The sequence below is a fragment of the Odontesthes bonariensis genome, chromosome 22, assembly GCF_027942865.1.
Source record: "Odontesthes bonariensis isolate fOdoBon6 chromosome 22, fOdoBon6.hap1, whole genome shotgun sequence".
Lineage (NCBI taxonomy): Eukaryota > Metazoa > Chordata > Actinopteri > Atheriniformes > Atherinopsidae > Odontesthes > Odontesthes bonariensis.
In genome coordinates this window covers 30,154,191-30,176,016 of record NC_134527.1, presented here as the reverse complement: position 1 = coordinate 30,176,016, position 21,826 = coordinate 30,154,191, and the positions used below count along the sequence as shown (strand labels likewise).

At 43.7% G+C, this 21,826-nt stretch overlaps 1 pseudogene; it reads right to left on the bottom strand.

Annotated features, from left to right (window-relative positions):
• Nucleotides 1-433: 433 nt before the first annotated feature.
• LOC142372669 (transforming growth factor-beta receptor-associated protein 1 homolog) lies at nt 434-6,443 on the bottom strand (annotated as a pseudogene).
• Between the last annotated feature and the right edge of the window lie 15,383 nt (nt 6,444-21,826).

Here is a 21,826-nt window from a genome sequence, read left to right as displayed (position 1 = left end):
TATGGTTCCTCCTGTACATCATGACCACTAATACATCTGTGTTTCACCTTTAAGGCAATAGCTCCTGAAACTCTTGTTCAAATTTAGGACCCACGTTCCAGCAGTTCCTAACCACATGAGGCCATGTTGCGTTAGGTATGCGAGAACAGGGCTGTGAAAGCAGCATTTTTAGGTTATTTTATAAAAGCGATGATGTGTTTTGCTCTACTTGAACTTTATTTGCAGTGGTCAGAGCTGAACACTTTTGGTGCTTTGATGTTTTAGTTTAAGGTCTGTATTTTCCATGCCTTCTATTATACCTGTTGGCCTTTAAATCGCACAAACTCTAAAACCCAACACTTTAACTAAATAACGCAATTAGTTTGAGATTAAACGATTTGGAATAATTTTTATTAATATTTGACAGGGGTGTTTTCAGTTTTGTTTCATAGCATTGTGTCACTATACTGTAGGTACCCTGGCCAAAACAAACAAACAAACAAACAAAAAAACAACATTCATCACAACAGGTGAAAGCAACATTGACTAAAAAAAAAAAAAAAAAACTCCCACTTTACTTATTACTCAAAGCCAAATTTACGACTTCACATGGTTTGACACCGAGCCCGAGCATTTGTCGTCATGTTTCACGCCACGTTTACCAATAAAGTGAAGATGGCCCAATTTGCTTTAAGTGGTTAGAATTGGTCTGAGCTGCAGTGTTGAAACTGCAGTTCCACTTCCACAGCTCCACTAATCGTCAGTAAGAACTGCCACAGAACTGAACCAGGACAAACATTCAGTCTGAAAATGTGGTACAACTGCGGCACGTGAATAAATAGCTGAAATAATGTGTTTTTCTCTCAGGCACATTCCCTCCAGGCCAGCTTTCTTTGCGTGTTTTTAAATTTCTTTTCTTTAAACTCCACATTAGGTGCTGCCAATGGAAATCGATGTTCTGTGCTCCTTGTTCACACCGCAGTCCTCGGCCGTCCAAAAGCTCAGCGTCTTGCTGGGGTTCGGTGCCTCCAGTCACAGATCAGAGTGCAATGGGAAAAATTCTAGTCTCACGTATGGTTACTGCTATTAGTCAACTGTCTCTTTGTGGGGGAGTCTCTTACTCTCTGTGCAACACAGTGAGTGTGGACAGGCACTCCTCCCGGCAGACACACCACGGCCGGCTCACTGAAGGTGTTGTGGCAAAGGTGGCATCCCTTTTTTTCGGACACAAAGATGGGTTTCTTACGCTCTTTCAACTGCAGGTGAGAAAGAAAAAAAGAGCAGAGAACAGTAGCAACAAGTTAAAGCAGGACTGAGCACTTGGATAGCACTTAAGAAAAATAAAATAAAAAAATAAAAAGTCAGTTGTTGTCAAAATTATACTAACTTTAAGAGACTTTTTCTGGATAACAGTATTTTATATTCACCGACTTGTAATCATGATCTATTAATAAAGCCTTGGATCAAGAAAGTGTCATAATTGGAATGCTATTGCCCAGAGTAATAAGAGGTCATATCCAATGTTCCCTCTAAGCTGCGCACTGGTCGCACATTCTCAGTGCACAATAAAATCTATGCAGCGCATAAAATAAAATTCACCATAAACGTATTAATTAATATCTAATACCAGGCGTAGTGTTTTTCTGTAGCATTTTTCAATGTAACGCAATGAGTGACAGGTGTTCAGCCAATGATACGAGTTTACTTACGCTATGCAGCCAATAATAGCATTGATAGTGCTTGCATATGTGCCCTGCCCATACGCGCCGTGCAGGTTAGCTAGCTAACAACAGTGCGGCGGAGTAAGGGCCTTTTCAGACCAGGTCGGCAAAGCGTGGCGGAACGGAAGCGATTTTCACCGGCGGAGGTGAAAATACATGGAAACAGATCTGTCCTTGCACACCGACGCGGCGGTAGCGGCGCGGAGACGCCTCCGTCCCGCGCTGCTTTTGGAAAATAGAACTCGAGCGGAATTTGGACGGCAGCGGCCGGCGGCGGCCGGCGGCGGCCGGCGGCGGCCGGCGGCGGTGTCCTGTTGAAATGAATGGGGAATGCAGACAGGGCCGGAGCAGAACTACCGCGGCCGCGGACTGTCCGGTGTGAAAAGCCAAGTTGAACACACCGCCTGACAACCGGCGTAAGACTGCCGTCGTTTCGCTGCCGCCACGCCACGCTCTGGTCTGAAATCGGCCTTATACTCGGAAACCAGGTCGTCTGCGTGTGTCGCAGTTAACGCAGACATGCCCCCGCCCCTACGCAGACACTACGCAGACACTCTGGTGCACCTCCTCAAAATTGTAACTGACCGCAGACATCGCCGCAGGGAGGAGAGAAAGGAGGCCTCTGATTGGTCAACTCTACATCCGCTCTACACTATGTGTATTTCCGGTTTGCTAACCGGCTGACGCTAACTGTGCTATCCGTGACGATACTTTCGCCTCTCTGCCAGCTCCAGTAGTAGCAATATTTCTTCTATTTCTAGATCGATCAGCTGCATCTCAATCAAAGTGCGCATTCGTCCAGTCGCCATTGTTGTTGAATGACCTCCGTAACCGTAACACCCACAATCCTAGCTTGTTCGTGATTGTCCCTCTTGCATTGTGGCGTGGGATTAACATAGCGCAGACAGCGCTTCAAGGCATAAATCAAAAATAACTGCGTCGTGTCTGCGACAAGCTCACTGCGACACACTGCTGCGAAGTATACACGAGCCTTAAGACTGCGGTCGTTTCGCTGCCGCCACGCCACGCTCTGGTCTGAAATCGGCCTTAAGAGACGCAACCCCGCAGTGCCAGCGACACATCCACTCACCAAGCCGCCAAAGTAGCCTAAAAAAGAAATGCGGTTGGATGGAATGGCTGTCTGAGTATGTGCAAACAGAAGAACAAGCAGTGAAACTGGGTCAAATTTTTTTCTTTTTCGAGTGAGAAAGGTCTACTCTGCAAAACATGCAGGCTGCAAGCATGACTCTCACATATAACATACTACACATCTCATGAACAACAAGATTTTTGTCTTTTTCTTTTTTAAGTGGGCCAAATCACTTGTATTAAAAGTAAACTAATGAAAATTGCTACTGGAATTTGATTCTTTTAATAAGCCATGTAACTTGCTATGATCCAAGGTTTTGAACAGGTGTGATACAGGTGTGTGGCTACAGTGTGCACATCTGATGCTGCTCACAGTGGTCCTCAGTGTGCTCAGGGAACTTGTGTGTATGCCCAGACACATGAAAAATTAGAGGGAACATTGGTCATATCTTAATCAACCAATAAACAGGAGGCAGAAGACCGACAACAAAACATATGACAACAAAAGCATGAAACGCCCATGTTTGAGAAGTACATGTGGCATTTCCTTTATGGAAAGATTCTGCCACAAATCAGAAGGACGTTCTCATAATCAAATGTCTAATCTGTGCAGCTTTACAATTTTGTTAATTGTTTTGCTGAGCAAACTTTTACGTATTGGAAATGTATTGAGAAAAATTTACCGGCGCCAACAGCTTCAGGATAAATCAAAATATACCCTGTGAATGCATCGTTTATGCCTTTTTAAAACCAAACAAAAGTCATCATCTAAGGGATAAATTCAGCTTTTATCTAACCAACTTGCACAACACCGTGTTAGTTCTTTTGTTTCTCACCCTGTCATGCAGCAGCTGAAGGTTTTCAGAGTGTGCGAGGCCCACAGCAATCTGTGACGTGCGGCAGGCGTGCATATTGGCCCTAATGGCTCGATTTAAAAAAGGTCGCAGCAGCTGTAGTGACCAGCCTTCTGGGAACATTCGTAGAACACGGACGGGATCAAACACCTTCCCGTGCCGATTTAAGAGGTCCACAGCCGCCATTTCCAGCTCCCCACCCAACGCGTGCCGCCTGACCTTTCCCAGGAGGATTCTCATCCAGATACACCCCCAAAAGCAGGTGAAAGAGCTGCCGTTGGTACGCAGAATCTCGACTAGAAGAGGCCCATGTACAGAAGGCCTCAGCGGACAGGAAGTCTCTGAGCTTGTGCACATGTATGTGCAGTGCTTTGTCGTGTTCCTCTACTTTTCCATGTAGTGTTGCACGTTCTAGCAGTAGTTGTTCACAGCTCTCCATTTTACCTAAACGAAGCAGAGCACAAAACATCAAGAAGAAATGCAGATATATACGGATCGAAACATCGATGTTAAAAAACATTCCTGTTCACCACCACCTTTAGATGTGCGTCTTACCTAAAAGAAACTGCACACGGTATAAATTGGACTCCCTGAGCAAGGCCTGGAGCCTCTCTCTAGCACTGTTCAGCTGCTCTTCAACTGTTGGTGACTTTGACAGTAGTGATAAGACCTTCTCCAGGTACAACACAGCCAGATGTGTGTGGAACTTTTCCTTCTGCATACACACAAAAACACCAGTAAAATGAGCCTTATACGAGGAAGGTGCTCAGCTGAACCATAAATAAAAGATAAAATCTTCAAAACCATCATCCAAACAACCCATTTCATATTCATTAGAAATAAAAGATTATGATCAATTTAGGCTACTGAAAAGATTAGGATAGTTTAGGATAGTACTAAAATGCAAAGCGTGTCCTCTTTTTCACCTTGGTTACAAATTGTGACACGTCCATAAGAAAGGCCATTACTCGCCTACACAAAGGCCGTCACTAACAACACATCAAACTCTTAGTGCAACATCGTGTCGGACATAAGAACATCTTCCTTAAACTAAGCTTTTATAATCTGTGAAAGCATTCGATCTTCCATTTTCTTATGTAGTTTAATCTAATGTACTTCACTGCCAGAGCTCACAGGTCGGGAATGAGGCACAAAGTCAGGGACTGAGCTGCTGTGTCTCATGTGACCGGCTTCATTAAAGCGGTTTTACCACCTGGGATGTGATGGATCGTGAAAATGTTGCAGTCCATGTAAATCCATCAATGACAACAATCCAGCTCAATACCTTGGAGAACTGATACTGCAGGGAAATCCCTCTTATTATGCTCACCATGCTGCAGCAAAATGAGTTTTTCCTGGATCAGTTACAAAACAGCATCTCAGGCTTGTTAAGACTGTGATTGTTGTGCAGCTTTCCAACAGCAAACCCCCCCGCCCAGTTTTGGCTGTAAAGAAGATTCTACAAACTACCCGAAATCAAGTTATTCATGCATCTGTCCAATGTCTGCTGGTTGTAGAACAGGATTACACCCAGCACAAAGTGATGATATGCCCAACCATAACCTTAAGATGTATGTACACAAAGATTATCGTGATTCATTTTCTTTCCCCCCAGCATTTTATCTGGGTAACTAGTAAGTATAGGGATTATAATGCAGACACTGTTTTTAACTAAACGAGGATATTAAAAATCCTCTCAAGCCACGATGTCTGTCTGTCATATTTATCGTAAACAGTTTTTAATCCATTAGTTGTACCTGTATTCTTCTCTCCAGCACAAGGTGCTCCAAGTAAAGAAGCAGCGCCTGGTTGTGCTTCCCCAGGTAGGTGACGACATCGCCAGGGTTCGGCTCTGAACCATCTTTATCAGCAGGCCTCTTTGTAAAAATGTGAACGCCTATCTATGAAGAAAAAAGAAAAGCTAGGTTTAGACTTTGTTTAGACTTAGAAAAACAGCACATTATTTGAAGAGAATGAGTTTAAAGCAATAGAATGTAACTTCTCTAAAAGCCCACTATGGAGCTCCCCCTACAGGCTTGGAGGTAATGTACGGTTACACTGTCGTAAATACAACACCCTTTCACTTTCACGTTTCACGTTTGTTGATGAACCGGCGAGGAGTCAGAAGGTGCAAGCTATGTCGACCGAGAAGGTAAGAGTAATCAAATGTACCTGGGAGCGTGAGAGGGGTCTATTTGTTTTTGCGGTAGGTGTGCCAGAAAGCAAGTCGAAGTACTTCCGCTCAGCTGCCGGGCCGCTCCAGCAAAGTTACATAGCGCAGTTTTTCCAACTCAGACCCCCGAAGGGCATAGGAGACAGGCCAATCGTAATATTAAAACTCATTCTAGCCGCACAATTTTTTTCAAGCTGTTATTTTAAGGTAGAAATGTTACATAGTATTGCTTTAAGTTTAAAGATTTAATCATTCATGGTAATTTAAAACCATAAAATGCAAAGCAAAAAAGAGATATTTATTCGATTTGTTTTCCTATTTAAGTCACAAACGATGTGCGTTGCTCTATGAAAGGAATTCAATAATAATCGTTTTATCAATGAAGAACTGAAGCAGTATCTTGTGAGCCCTGGAAGGTGACAGATCTCATCTCTCCAAAAATCGACTCTGGGTTATGTTGCACTAATAATTAGATAGCAGAGTTACATTTTTGGTAACCCATGGTGGGATCCTTCCGCAAGGCCCAGTCTGCGTACTTCCATACGAGCTCCAGATTGGAGGAGGAGCAGAGAAAGTCCACAATGTACTCAAAAAGGTCAGATCGTGTCGAGTCCTGCAGATCCCCATCTACCACTCGGATCCACAACTAGCAGAAATAGAAAGGAGGGAACAGGACAAACTCTTCAACATTATTTTGATCCAGATTTGTCTAGGACAACTAAACATGAACCAAATGTAGGGGATGCATACCTGAAGGGCAGCTGAATCCTGACTGTGATAATGATCGAGCAGCCCAAGGATCGGGGCAATACACCGGCGCGTTGTCACATGCCTTCGGGCTTACCTTGGGCATCTCCATGAAGCTGGGCCTGGCTGTGGAGATGAGACCCAGAGTTTTCAAACAACAATTCACAAGCTGAAAGAGGATGTCGCACGCTAACTCTGCAGACTCCCTGCTGCTGTCCATCTGCATGCAACACAGAGAAACATTCAAAACAGGAGTCAACTTCCTCGCACGCTCCTTCTTTGTCACTTTGACAACAAATTCCTCTCCGTCATACCTTGAAGCTGACGTATTGTAGGTGGTTGGAGTGCCTTTTGATTATCTGTTTGATTAGGTCTGGGTGCGTTGCCTTCAGGTAGGAGCTGGCTGCCTGGTTCAACTCGAACTCAAAGCAGCGCCACAGTTCGGGCATGTGGAAGGCCTGATTCCAGCACCGGCAAACCTGCGGGGACAACCCGACTCACTTCACATCAGACAATTGAGACACTTTTTTCTTAACCTGTGCAACAAAACAAAAAATGTTTTTACTCCTGTAGCGAACTGACGTGTGTTGATAATTCAATTCAATTCATTTTTATTTATATAGCGCCAAATACAACAAATGTCATCTCAAGGCACTTAGATAGTAAGTCCAATTCAAGCCAATTGGAATTCAATCAATTAATAATAATCATAATTCATAAAATAATCCAATTCGTTCATATAGAGCCAATTCAAAAACAATTTCCTAGCTAAGAAAACCAACAGATTGCACTGAAAACTTTTTGTTTTTTGGTCCAATCTCTCGTCCTGAGTGTGCCTGAGGCGACTGTGGAGAGAAACGACTCCCTTTTAACAGGAAGAAACCTCTGGCAGAACCAGACTCAGGAAGGGTGGCCATCCGCCTCGACCAGCTGGGGTTTGAGAAGACAGAAAGGGGGGGAGGGCCGCAGCGGCGGCGGCGGCACTGTAGCACCATTCAAAGGATATCTGTTGGAACAGGGAAACACGAGTTAATGACCACAATAATATCACATATACATAAAGAGAGTAAAGTGAGGAAAGGTGTGACAGATGAGGCCCCCCAGCAGTCTAGGCCTATAGCAGCTTAACTATGGGATGTTTCAGGATCACCTGACCCATCCCTATTCAAGGTAAACACAAGAAACTTGTGCTAACGAAAAAATAAATAATAAAATAAAGGACCAGACTCAGTGAGTAATTCCCTATACTCCCTATATAGATCTGCTCCTCACACCACAACAACCATCTTTTTACAGCCACAAACTACCTCAGCCTCTCACCAACTGCACACCAGTCACAGCGGGGTGGGGATGCAAACCCTGGTTCGGGTAGGGGGAGAAATAAAAGAGGTAAGATAAGCAGGAATGGGATTCAAACCCTGGATCGGGTAGGGGGTAATGAAAGTATAGAGGGTGCCAGAGGTGGAGGCAGAACAAGACACACTAGCAGACACACTATCAGATTCAACAGACCTAACTATAAGCTTTATAAAATAGGAAAGTTTTAAGCCTGGTCTTAAAAGCGGAAAGGGTGTCTGCTTCCCGGACATTTACTGGCAGCTTATTCCACAATAGAGGGGCCTGATAACTGAAGGCTCTGCCTCCCATTCTACTTTTAGAAACTCTGGGAACCTCAAGTAAACCTGCAGTTTGGGAACGAAGTGCTCTGTTAGGAAAATATCTTACAATGAGCTCTTTAAGATATGATGGAGCTCGGTCATTAAGAGCTTTATATGTAAGGAGAAGAATCTTAAATTCTATTCTGAATTTAACAGGGAGCCAATGAAGAGAAGCTAAAACTGGAGAAATATGATCTCTCCTGTTAGTTCTCATCAAAACTCTGGCTGCAGCATTTTGGATCAACTGAAGGCTTTTCAGAGAATATGTGGGACAGCCCAATAATAAAGAATTACAGTAGTCCAATCTTGAAGTAACAAATGCATGAATTAGTTTTTCTGCATCACTCTGAGACAAGACGTTCCTGATTTTAACAATATTACGAAGGTGAAAGAAGGCAGTCCTAGAAACCTGTTTTATGCGAGTCAAATGATAAGTTCTGGTCAAAAATAACTCCAAGGTTCCTCACTTTAGAACTAGAAGCCAAGGAAATACCATCTAGAGTAACTATATAGCTAGACAATTTCTCCCTGAAACGCTCAGGTCCAAAGATAACGACTTCAGTTTGGTCTGAATTTAGCAGCAGACAGTTCTGAGTCATCCAGGTCTTTATGTCTTTAAGACATGCTTGTAGTCTGACCAACCTATTGGGTTCATCTGGTTTTATAGATAAGTACAGCTGAGTATCATCAGCATAGCAATGGAAATTTATGCCATGCTGTCTAATAATGTTACCTAATGGAAGCATGTATAAAGCAAAAAGAATCGGTCCAAGCACAGAACCCTGGGGAACTCCATGGCTTACTCTGGTGTGTGAGGAAGATTCTTCATTTACAAGAACAAACTGAAATCTGTCAGATAAATATGACTTAAACCAGCCTAATGCAGTTCCTTTAATCCCAATAACATGTTCAAGTCTGTGGAATAAGATACTGTGATCGACCGTATTAAATGCAGCACTGAGATCCAACAGGACAAGCACAGACACATAATAATAATAATAATAATAATTTTATTTATAAAGCACATTTTCATACATAGAATGCAGCTCAAAGTGCTCTAACAATAAAAGAATTTAAAAAAAAAACAAATTAAAAGCAACAAAGAATAGAGCACAGTGACACAAGAAATAAGGTTAAAAAAAAAAAAAAAAGGTAATGAAAATTAAAATCAAACTTATTAAAATAAATATTTAAAAACCAATACAGAGATTAAACAAATTTCACACAAATTGACTAAAAAACAACGGGGAACAGAAAAAAAAAGAGTGTTGAGCTAAGGGAATGCAAGTGTAAAAAGATGTGTTTTGAGCTGTTTCTTAAAAGTGTCCACAGAGGGGGCTGTTCTAATATGCAAGGGGAGGGAATTCCATTTTTTGGGTGTCCGCTATCAGAGGCTAAGAGGAGATCATTGGGAACTTTCAGCAGTGCTGTTTCTGTGCTATGATGCACTCTGAATCCTGACTGAAACTCTTCAAACAGATTATTTCTGTGTAAGTGATCACAAAGCTGAGCTGCAACTATTTTTTCAAGAACTTTAGACATAAAAGGGAGATTGGATATAGGTCTATAATGAGCCAACACTTCTGAATCAAGAGTAGTTTTTTTAAGTAAAGGTTTAATTACAGCAACCTTAAAAGTCTGAGGTACATATCCTGTCAACAAAGACAGATTGATCAAATCCAATATGGAAGTGTCAATTAATGGGAAAACCTCCTTGAACAGTCTGGTTGGGATTGGGTCTAAAACACAAGTTGATGGTTTAGAAGAGACTATTGCTGTTGTTAGTTCAGAGAGATCAACTGGGCAGAAGCCGTCTAAATACAAATCAGGTTCTAAAGATACTTCTAAAGCTGCTGTACTTGATGATACATCACTAATAATAGTGGGAAGGACTCCATCAATCTTCTCTCTGATAGAAACAATTTTATTAATAAAAAAGCTCAGGAAATCATCACTGCTGAGAGTTAAAGGAATAACTGGCTCAGCAGAGCTCGGACTCTTAGTCAGACTGGCTACAGTGCTGAAAAGAAACCTGGGATTATTCTTATTCTCATCTATCAATGATGAATAATAAGCAGTTCTAGCTTTACGAAGGGCTTTCTTATACATTGTTAAACTATCTTTCCAGACTAACTGAGACTCTTCTAAATTAGAGGAAGATCTGTAGGAGTGTGTTAGAACAAAACGGTAAGCTATAGAGTTTAACTATGCAAAATTGTGTAAGTTATAGATCGAAATAAAGTGATTATCAGTACTCCAAGCGGAGCAAGAAATTCCACAGTGCACGAGCAAGGTAACAGGAAGTGATGCAACACGTCTTACCGCAAAGCGTCACAGCGTCTATAGTGCCAAACTATGCAGATGTGTTTTAAAGGATTTGGTGTGTTACCATTTACATATAATATCCAGTTGAAAGAAAATGCAAAACCATTAATACATCCAGCTCGAAGAATTCCCGGACCATTAAGAGTTGAAGTAAAGAAAAAGCTTGAACGCATGACTATGTTGGGGGTGATTAAGAAAATTGAAGAACCAACAGATTGGGTCAGCTCGATGGTGTGTGTGTGAAGAAAAAGTATTGTACTTTCAATACTCCCTTTGGCAGATACTGTTTTTTGAGACTACCATTTGGCATAATCTCAGCGTCTGAAATCTTTCACAGAGCAATGGAACAGATTATTGAAGGACTTGAAGGAGTTCGAGTGTATGTTGCTGACATTGTAATCTGGGGTTCCAATTGTCAAGAGCACAATGAAAGGCTTGTCAGAGTGTTAGATCGAATAAGAAGTCATGGACTAAAACTCAACAAAAGTAAATGTCATTTTGGAGTTGATGAAATTGTGTTTTTAGGAGATAAGTTATCGGCACAAGGCATTCAACCAAGTCAGGAAAAAATAAATGCCATTCTTAACATGTCAAAACCCAAAGATAAAACTGGAGTGCAGCGTATCATGGGAATGATAAACTTTGTTGGTAAATTTATTCCCAATCTCGCAGCTAGAACGTCCAGTATTAGACAGCTTCTGCGTAAAGAAAATGATCTTCAGTGGACTGATGAACATGATCGTGAATGGGAAAGCCTAAAAAATGTACTGACAACTGCACCTGTGTTGACCTTTTATGATCCAGCAAAGAGTATTAAGGTGTCGACAGATGCTTCCAAGGATGGGCAAGGAGCTGTGTTACTGCAGGCTGAGGGTGAGTTGTGGAAACCAGTTGCTTATGCATCCAGATCGATGACAGAAACAGAGTGTCGCTATGCTCAAATTGAAAAGGAATGCCTAGGATTAGTTTTTGGACTGGAGAGGTTTCACAGTTATGTTTATGGCTTACCATCATATACTGTAGAAACGGATCATCGACCACATGTGGTAATTGTTAGAAAGAATTTGAATGATATGTCTCCAAGAATTCAACGTATGATGATGAAGCTTCAGAGATATGATTTCAAACTGATATATACACCAGGAAAACTTCTTATTATGGCTGATGCGCTGTCACGAGCACCTCTTGAGGATAAAATGAGTACTACTGCAGAAGATGTGGAAAGTTATGTAAACATGGTGTGTGCAGCTCTACCTGTATCTAATGCAAAGTTCAGACAGATAGTAGCAGAGACAGCAGCAGATGCAGAGTTACAGCGTGTAATCCATCACATGGAGAATGGATGGCCAGAAGGATCTAGTTCATTGTTCTACCACATCAGAAGTGAGTTGAGCCATGTGGATGGACTTTTGTTAAAACAGAACAGAATCGTTATTCCACAAAATTTACGGCAAGATATTCTGCGTAGAATACATGAAGGTCATCTTGGTATTGAAAAATGCAAAAGAAGGGACAGGGAAACCGTCTTTTGGCCAGGAATAAACAGAGACATTGAAAGAGTAATAAGATCATGTGAAACGTGTCAAAAACACAGAAGCAAGCAAACTAAGGAGCCTATGATTATTATGGACATGCCAGTAGCACCATGGCATAAAGTGGGGATGGACTTGTTTCATCTTCAAGGCAAAGATTACTTAGTTGTCATTGACTATTACTCCAACTTTCCTGAGATGGCATTGTTGTCAAGTACATCATCAAATTGTGTGATTGATTACACATGTAAAATCCATTTTGCCAGGCATGGTATTCCATATGTGGTTGTAAGTGATAATGGACCATGTTTCAGTAGCAAGGAGTGGAAGAAGTTTGTAGATCATTATGGATTTGAACACATTACATCAAGCCCCTAGCCTGGGAATTCCCATGCTGCTTTGTGCGCGATTTCATTCTCACTGCAAAGTCAGCCTGGAAACCACCGCCCTTATTTTTGCCTGAGTTAGGGAACCAATCACAGAATGGGGGGAGGGGGGTGGGGGGGGGGGCAGCAAGACGATGACGACGTCTCTGCGCTACATCGAAGCTTGTAGAGTGTTAATCCAACATGGCAGCGGACACAACGTCACCGTTCGATGCAGCCTTAGAAAGTGTTTTAAGTAAGTTTTAAAATAAGTTTACTTTTATTTTACTTTTTTTTCTTCTTCTTCCTCGTCGAATTTCTGTCGTCATTCTTCTTACTGGCCTGAGTCTTGGACTGCTGGGCCATGGCAGCCTGGGTCATCACTGATTGGAGGAGCTTGTCATACAATTGGCTATGAATCGCTCGCAAAGCAGCATGGGAAGAACCAGACGCCATTTGATAGACATTCATAGCGCCCAATAAACGGCTCTAGGCATTCGTAAACCACGCCTCAAAAACGAGAAAATGCACACCTAGTTCCCAGACCACCATCTCATCGAGATGTGGACACGTCAGCCAGGCTATCAAGCCCCCTGTATCCCCAGTCAAATGGCAAGGCTGAAAAAGGAGTTCATATTCTTAAACAACTACTGAAGAAAGCAGTTGATAGTGGTTCAGATCCTTATCTTGATTTGCTTATTTATGGAGCGTCACCTCTGGAATGTGGATTATCGCCAGGAGGATTGTTGATGAATAGAAAACTGCGAACTACATTACCATGTTACACAAAAGTGAGAAAGATTCCAAAACTACATCGAAAACAACCAAGCAGCTTCTGCTTCTCAACAGAAATGACACTGTCAGAATTGAAGATTCTGGTAGATGGATGACTAAAGCTAATGTTCTTAAAGAAGTTGCACCTCGATCTTTTACAGTAAGAACTGAGGAAGGACAAATAATCAGACGTAATAGACTAGTGCTGGGCGGTATGACCAAAAATACATTTCACGGTATATCACGGTAATTTTTTTCATGCATAATTAGGTGTTCACAGCATTTTCTACAGATTGAGAACTGAATTAAAAATAAAAATTCTTCAAAATAATTCCTTCGTTAATAATTGGTCACACAGAACTTTATTGTATTAATATTCACATCTTCATTGTAAACAAATGAATAACATTAATTACACTGGTCGGACTGTTCAGCTGTTTCAGACTGATACCTCCGGTTCAGGCTGCTCCTCATCCTCAACACGCACGTCTCGTTTTCAATCGCGGAAAATATTTTTCAATACTCATCTGGATTGAAGCAGCAAACATTCAATGTAAGAGTTTGTGTATTCCTGGTTACGTTTAGGCAGAGCGGGCGGCGCCCCCATCTTCCCCTCCTCCCCTTGGCCAGACTCAGACTCAGATCACACATCATCAATACACGTTTCGGCCACAGTTGTTTTTCGGCGCCTCCATCTTCCCCTCCTGAAACTCTCACCTCTCGTGTTAGGTAAGCAACGCAGCACAGTGCAGAGTTTGTGCAGGGGGGAGGGGGGATGATTCAATATATATTTTTTTTAATTATTAATGAATAGTTTTGAATGAGAGTGCATTATTATTATTACTGTTATTATTATTATTATGTTTTTTTTTCCTTTTGTTGATTGTTTCGCCCGGGGCGTAAATCAGTGTCGGACCGCCACTGACTGTCTCTGAGGGCAGAACGGACAGCCATCCCCTGTGCCAGGATCGAGGTGCACCAGATACCTGTTTGTAGCTATGGCCCCATGTACGATCCTCCACTGGAGGTCTACTGTCCGTTTGTCGACAGGAGGTTTGTACAGGGACCGCCAACAGCCTCCTGGGGAAGGTCCCATGCCAAAAAACTCCGTCCACTTTGACGCCTTTAAACCTACCAGGGTGCGCAGGTTTCCAACTGAGGAGATAGAGGTCCTTCTTCCCAACAGACTCAAAGTCTGCAGACTCGGAGGTCTTCAGAGACAGCAGGCCATCCTCCTCAGGCTGCCACTGTCCCAGAGCTGGAGAGACAGCCAAGGAAGGAAAGACATATTCACACTCCTGGTCCCATAGATTAAATAAAGAGGGGTCTTGAAAAAAACCTCTGAAACCTCCAAGCAGGGAGGCACAGATCTCTTCTACCAGGCGGAGTAGCACCCTATTAGACTTGATGTTGAGCAGGTCAGCGAGATGAGGGATGGATGTCTTCACCAGATGGCCCAGCTTCACAATTCCTGCTTCTCTCAGTATGGACCTCAGGCTGGCAGAAGACAAGACTTGGGAGGCGATAAAACTATTCCCAATGAGCGGTTCTTCAAATAGCCACATCCCTGGTGTTGTTGTTGCTTTACGTCTTGATGTTAAAACCTGCCAAGCCTGTAGCACTGACCGGTAGAAGGGTGTAAGACCAGTCAGATCCACCGACTGGGGCTGAAGCAGGAACAGGTGTTTATCGTACCCCAGTCGTCCAGCCTTCCTCAGCAACAAAGAAGCTGTGTCTACCCATGGCAGGCCAAAACTGTACAAGAGTTTTTGAGCTGTCTGCAGCCTGAATGCTGTGACACAAGAAGCAATGTCCACCAGTCCCTGTCCTCCCTCTTGTACCGGCAGGTACAGTACTGCTGGCCTTAGCCAGTGCTTCCCTGACCAAAAAAAGTCCACAATTGCTCTCTGGATTTCTTCAATCAGGCCCTTTGGTGATGGTAGGACTGTGAGTTTGTGCCAAAGGGCCGAGGCGACCAAATTATTGACAATCAGGACCCTTCCCCTGTAGGAAAGCTGAGGTAGCAGCCATTTCCATTTAGACAGTCTGGCACACACTTTCTCCATAGCACCCTCCCAGTTTTTGCTTTTAAACTCCTCTGTCCCCAGAAACACACCTAGGACCTTTAGTCCCTGTCTTCCCCAGCTGAGACGTCCTGGTAGCCTTGGTGTTTCCGTGTCTATCCACTGACCAACCAGGAGAGCATCACTCTTCTCCCAGTTTACTTTTGAGGAGGATGCTCTCTGATAGAGATCTAAACTGTTGGTCAGGTGGTTGACATCGCCCTGATCCCTAATAAAAACACTGATGTCGTCAGCATATGCTGACACTACCAGCGGGGGCCGCTGAGGTATACCTGATAGTAAAATTCCAGACAGTCTAGACCTCAACCTGTTCAAAAGAGGTTCAATGGCGAGGGAATACAACTGTCCAGAAATAGGACATCCCTGTTTGATTCCTCTTTTAACCTTAATTGGACAGCTCAAAGCACCCCCCACCTTCACCAAACAACAAGAATCTGTGTACAGCAAACCCAGCAGTGATAAAAAACCATCCCCAAAACCAAAAGCCCTTAAGGTGGAAAAAAGATAACTGTGATCAACCCTGTCAAACACCTTCTCCTGGTCTAAAGAAATCACCCCAACATCAACATTGTACACCTTACAAAAATCAAACAAGTCCCTCATCAAAAAAAGATTATCCATGATGGATCTGTCCGGGACACAGTACGATTGGTCTCTGTGGATGATCAGGTCAAGACAATTTTTTAGCCTGTTGGTAAACACTTTCGAAAAAAGTTTGTAGTCAGTCCAGTTCTTTAGAAGAGCCAGGTCTCCTTTCTTTGGAATCAAAGAAAGAACTGCGTATCGACAAGATGTTGTCAACAATCCTGTGAGAGTGCACTCCTGTAGAACCTCCCACAGGTCAGCACCTAAACACCTCCAGAAACGTTTGTAAAAATCTGCAGGGAGTCCATCCAGTCCTGGAGCCCGACCAGAGGCCATCTGTCCCACTGCAGCAGTGAGTTCCTCCATGGAAATATGAGCATCCAGGGCGGCTCTATCCTCGCTGCTCAGCTGAGGAAGTCCCTGCAGCAGCTCGTCCTGGCACTCCCTGCTACAGTCCTCTGCCCGGAAGAGGGTACTGTAAAAATCCACAGCGTGCCCCCTCATCTCTTTCTGGTCAGTGGTTACTGTCCCATCAGGAAAGCGGAGACAGACCATCAATGTTAGATGAAAATCGAGCGCATAATCCGTCTTTTTTTCCCAGCGATTGTGACATTTCACTTTGCTTTGCCTGTCATTTACTCGCTCACAGACCAACATAGCGGAGATCAAGCAGCGTATACCCCAGTTCTGCAACATTGTTGCCAGTGCCACATGGCAAATATCAACATTGTTGCAGACCTGTGCACGTTTTGTTTAGTAATGACGGAGAAAAACGAAGCAGATCAGGGCAGCAGTTGAGCTCACGTGTCCGGGATACAGTTTTTTTAAACAGACTGCCCGCCGTCCAACCAACCCAAGCTGAACTTTAACTGTTTCCGCAAAGTTGTTAGAGCTTATTTCTGGCACGGCACATTTTTTTAAATGAACAGACAATTCACAAACTACTCTGAGAATACGTTTCACCTACACAGTTTTGTTGAAATGATCAGGTATTTCCCAACAGCAACTGTGCACACCAAGCTGTGGTTCTGTGGAAGCTAGTTTATTGTTAGACGGTCGCATTTACAACGTTAAACATGGAAGATTCAAAGCCATAAAGTGTCCGGACTAGGCAGAGGAGTAAAGCCGAGATAAAGGTAGGCCACTGCATTTTATTTTAACTTCTATTGCTACGACACTGAGTAGGCATATTCTTGTAATATCAGCTGCTGAGGGAGAATGAGACCACAACGAGTAGCATGCAGACGTGTGTGCGTGTGCAGTGCCTATATGCAAAGATGACGACAGAAACGCGGCACCTAGCTGAGTTAATGTGTTTGTCCTGCCTTGCGGGGAATATACAATGTATCATTATTACTGTGGTGGCTTAAAAAAAAGTATCAGTTCTGTCAGTCGCTTTGTATCTACTGTGCAGTCTTAAAAACTCTTTTAGTTTCTCGAGTTGTTCTGCGCGTGCAAGCGGGCGTGCGGTGGGCGGTGGTGGCGGTGGCCTGGACACGCACCGCGGAGGTCCTCTCAGCACCGCGGTGATTGCATTTTGCGGTTATCGCGACAGCCCTACTAGCGCCCTCTTGTGTTGATCCCTCCCACCGTTGATATTTAAAGATGCTACCCTCAGCTTATTCATAAGAGGCAGAAGAGAGGTGAAAAGAAACAGTAGAGAGAGCAGTAAGAGTATAAAATTTTGTGCCACATTCATCATCGTCATTATCTTATCTTTCTTAATCCTTTTCTTGTTTTGAGTCTTAGCATCTTTCTGATAGAGGTCATGTGTTTTTTTAGACGAAAACGTTTCTTTTCATCAAGGTTGTCGACTCCAACAATTTTCTGTAATGTTAGTGCACTTTTTAAAAACTTTTCTGGATCTGAGAAATAATCAGTCACCTTCACAGACTGCCCAAAAGTTTCGTCAAGGAAAGTATTAATGTCTTTCAGAGTGTAAAGATCTCCACTCAATGACTGTGAATCTGCTACAGACACACAGTCAGAGTCCGACTCACACTCCATCCCCTCCTCATCTTCCTCACCAACACTCTGTGACACACCTGACTGCCCACTCCTCACCTGTACACCAGCAGCCTGACTTTGGTCAGATCCAGCTGCCTGCCCTCCCCAGCTGTTTCCCCCACTGACCTCCTCTTCTCCTGCTGTCCTTACCTCTTCTCCTGCTGCCTGTACCTGATCTACTCCAGCTGCCTGTATCTCCTCTGCTGTCTGAGCCTCCTCTGCTTTTTCAGTTTCTCCTGTTTTTGCCTCTGAACCAGCCAAACTGTCACCAGCTGCTGTCTTAGCTCCTTGTCCTTGTCCCCCTGCCTGCCCGCTGGAGCCCTCTCCTGAATCGGTCTCGATCGCAGTGGGGGCGGCTGTGGGGGCGGGTGCGGGCGCGGCGGCGGTCGCCACGAGCCTGTGAGGACAAGCGACCCGCTTGTGCCCCACATCTCCACACTCAAAACATTTCATGTTGCCCGTGCTGGCATACACCATGTAAAGTCCCTCTCTGTGTCTCACTCTGAATGACACGTCCATCGTTTGTGACGGACAGCTCAGGAACATGAAACACTGTCTCCTGAACGACTGGACGTGTCTCAGTTTGTCGCTCTTACAACCCAGGCCTACTGTTTTGAAACCACTCGCCATCTTCCCGAAACGCTGCAGCTCTCGCTCCAGCGCCTCGTTGGGAATAAACGGGGGAACACCGGAGACGGTGACTCGGGTGGAAGGCACGGCGAGTGGGGAAACCTGCAGGTACACACCGTTCAAAGTCACTCCGCTCGCCAACAACTCAGCCACCAAACGTTCTTCCTTCACAAACACCACAACCCCTCTGTTCATCCTGGAGGCGTAGGACAGGTTTGCATGTCCCACCTGGTCTCCCACAGCCAGGAGAACCTCCTCCACAGGTACTAACGGGTCGGGCTGAACCCGCACCCCATGGCGGATTGAAAGGGAAAGCGTCTCCAAAGACGCCATCCCCGCCGTGAAACACGTATAACCCTCCGCCAAACTACACCAAAACCTACCTCAAAATAACCACACAAATTACATCATAATCACACAGTGAGAAAATGAGTCAGAAAAAGTTCACAAACTCTCAGCAAACTCACCACACCTTCCTTCAACAAACTCCCAGCATGCACTCTGAGAAAAGGATAGATAGATAGATAGATAGATAGATAGATAGATAGATAGATAGATAGATAGATACTTTATTGATCCCGAAGGAAATTAAAGCATCCAGTAGCAAGACATAATAAACCAATACAAATGTTTATACAATTATAAACAATCTAAGAATTTTAAAAAAACAGTTTAAATATACACTCTCAGAAAATAAAGTACAGAATTGTACCTTTAGGGGTACGATGGCTTGTCACTGGGGCAGTACCCTCTGAAGGATAGTTTTGTACCCTTATACTGAAGTAGCCTAACACAGACTGTCTATTGTACCCCAGCATGTAGAAAAAAAAAGGTACATATATGTACCTTTTACCACTTGAGTACATATATGTACCTTTTGGACCCTCTAAACAAAAGGGTAAACAGTACATGCAGCCAGAGGCTTCTCATGAGCGGGGCGGGGCGTGGCCAGCAACAGCTTATTAGCATAAAAGTGACAGAGCCCTTTAAACGGCTCAATTTGGGAGAGACTGAAAATGGCAAGAATGTGAAATCTCTTTATGTGAGAGTGATTTTGTGCAAAGAAATTCATGAACATGTTTTGTATAGCTCATAGACCAAGTCTAAATTGTTTAAATAGGTAAAATATGTCTCCTTTAAAAAATATATTTTATCTTTTTTTTTTTTTTTCCCTGCGAGGATTGCTTCTTTGGGCCAGTTCAAATGGTGAGGTGCAGCGAGGTGGAGGGCCGGTCAAAGGGGCGTGGCGGGCCGTAGTCTGAGGAACCCAGCTCTAAGAGCTTCAAGCCACTGGGATTTTTGTCCATCCTATTCCTCCAGTTCTTTCAGGTTGAGTTCTGATGGTTTACAGCAATCTTTAGGTCAATTTTCAGATTCCTTAAACCACATAGGCATACTTTTATTAGTATGCTTTGGAGGTTTAACCTTTGTCTCTGTTTCAGATCTCTAAAAGACTAAAACAGGTTTTACTTCAGATTTTCCCCTGTATTTGGAACCATCCATCCTTCCCTAAATTCTGACCATTTTCCCAGTCCCTGGTGATGAAAAACATCCCCACTTCAGTATGCTGCTAACACCATGCTAAACTGTAGGGATGGAGTTCAGAATCAGAATAGTTTCATTGTCATTTCAACGTGTAACACATCAAAACTAAATACAGATCATTAGATTAAAACAACAATGGTAATAGTAGAAATCCAGTTATATCTTCTGACCAAAGGACCTTGTTATTAATATCTTATTTTTTCATATTTCTGAGGAACTTTACTGTAAGCAATGGCTTTTTTTCTGGTGTCTCTTCTGTAATTCATCCTGGGGAGTATGCAGCTTATAGTGGTGCTATATGGACAGATACAGCAGTCTCCTTTGTGCCACTTTCCAGCACCTTCAGAGTTACCTTTGGTTTCCTCCTTGCCTGGTCTGTGAGTTTTGGTGGACAACCCTCTCTATGCAGGTTTGCTTTGGTGCCATATTCTTTCCATTTTGTGATGATTGATTTAGTGATGCTCCAAAGAATTTCGAGATATTCTTTTTTTTAATCACCCAACCCTGATTTAATCTTCTCCACAGCTTTGTCTCCAACCTGTTTGAAGAGCTCCTTGGTCTTAATGTTGTTTGCTTGGTTGTTCCTCTTCACTGGTATGGTTGAAGAATCTGTGGCCTTTCAAAATGGGTGTATATTTACTGAGTTCATGTGACACTTGGACTGCACACACAAGGACCTTATTAATCTAATTATGTGACTTCTAAAGGTAAATGTACCAAAAGCTGAACACGTGTAAGCACCTCTGCTGAAACTCATTAAAAAGATGGGTTTTTTTGCAATTCATTTCACCTAAGTGCTAAAAGTATTCCCCCACCCATCCAGATAACTAAATCCAGGTGTTCCAGTCACTTCCGTGGCCACAGGTTATCAGTTCCAGCACCTCTGCATGCAGACTGCTTCTACAAACATCTGTGAAAGAATGTTTCTCTCTCAGGAGCTCAGTGAGTTCCAGCATGGTACCATGATAGGATGCCACCTGTGCAACTAGTCCAGTGGTGAAGTTTCCTCTCTGCTAAACATTCCACAGTCAGCTGTCAGTGGCGTTATAACAAAGTGGAAGCAACTGGGCAGCTCAGCCGTAAAATGACAGAGCGGGTCAGAGGATGCTGAGGCTCATAGTGCTCAGAGGTCTCCAACTTTCTGCAGAGTCAGTCGCTGCAGACCTCCAACCTTCATGTGGCCTTCAGATTAGCTCAGGAACAGCGCGCAGACAGCTTCATGGAATGGGTTTCCATGGCAACTGCATCCAAGCCATATATCACCAAGTGCAATGCGATGCGTCGGATGCAGCGGTGTAAAGCACGCCGCCACTGGACTCTAGAGCTGTGGAGACCCCTTCTCTGGAGGGACCAATCACGCTTCTCCATCTGGCAACCTGATGGAGGAGTCTGGGTTTGGCGGTTGCCAGGGGAACGGTACTTGTCTGACTGCATTGTGTAAAGTTTGGTGGAGGGGGGATTATGGTGTGGGGTTGTTGTTCAGGAGCTGGGCTTGGCCCCTTAGTTCCAGTGAAAGGAACTCTGAATGCTTCAGCATTCCAAGAGATTTTGGACACTTTCATGCTCCCAGCTTTGTGGAAACAGTTTGGGGACGGCCCCTTCCTGTTCCAACATGACTGCGCACCAGTGCACACAGCAAGCTCCATAAAGACATGGAGGAGCCAGTTTGGTGTGGAAGAACCTGACTGGCCCAAACAGAGTCCTGACCTCAACCCAACAGAACACCTTTGGGATGAATCAGAGCAGAGACTGTGAGCC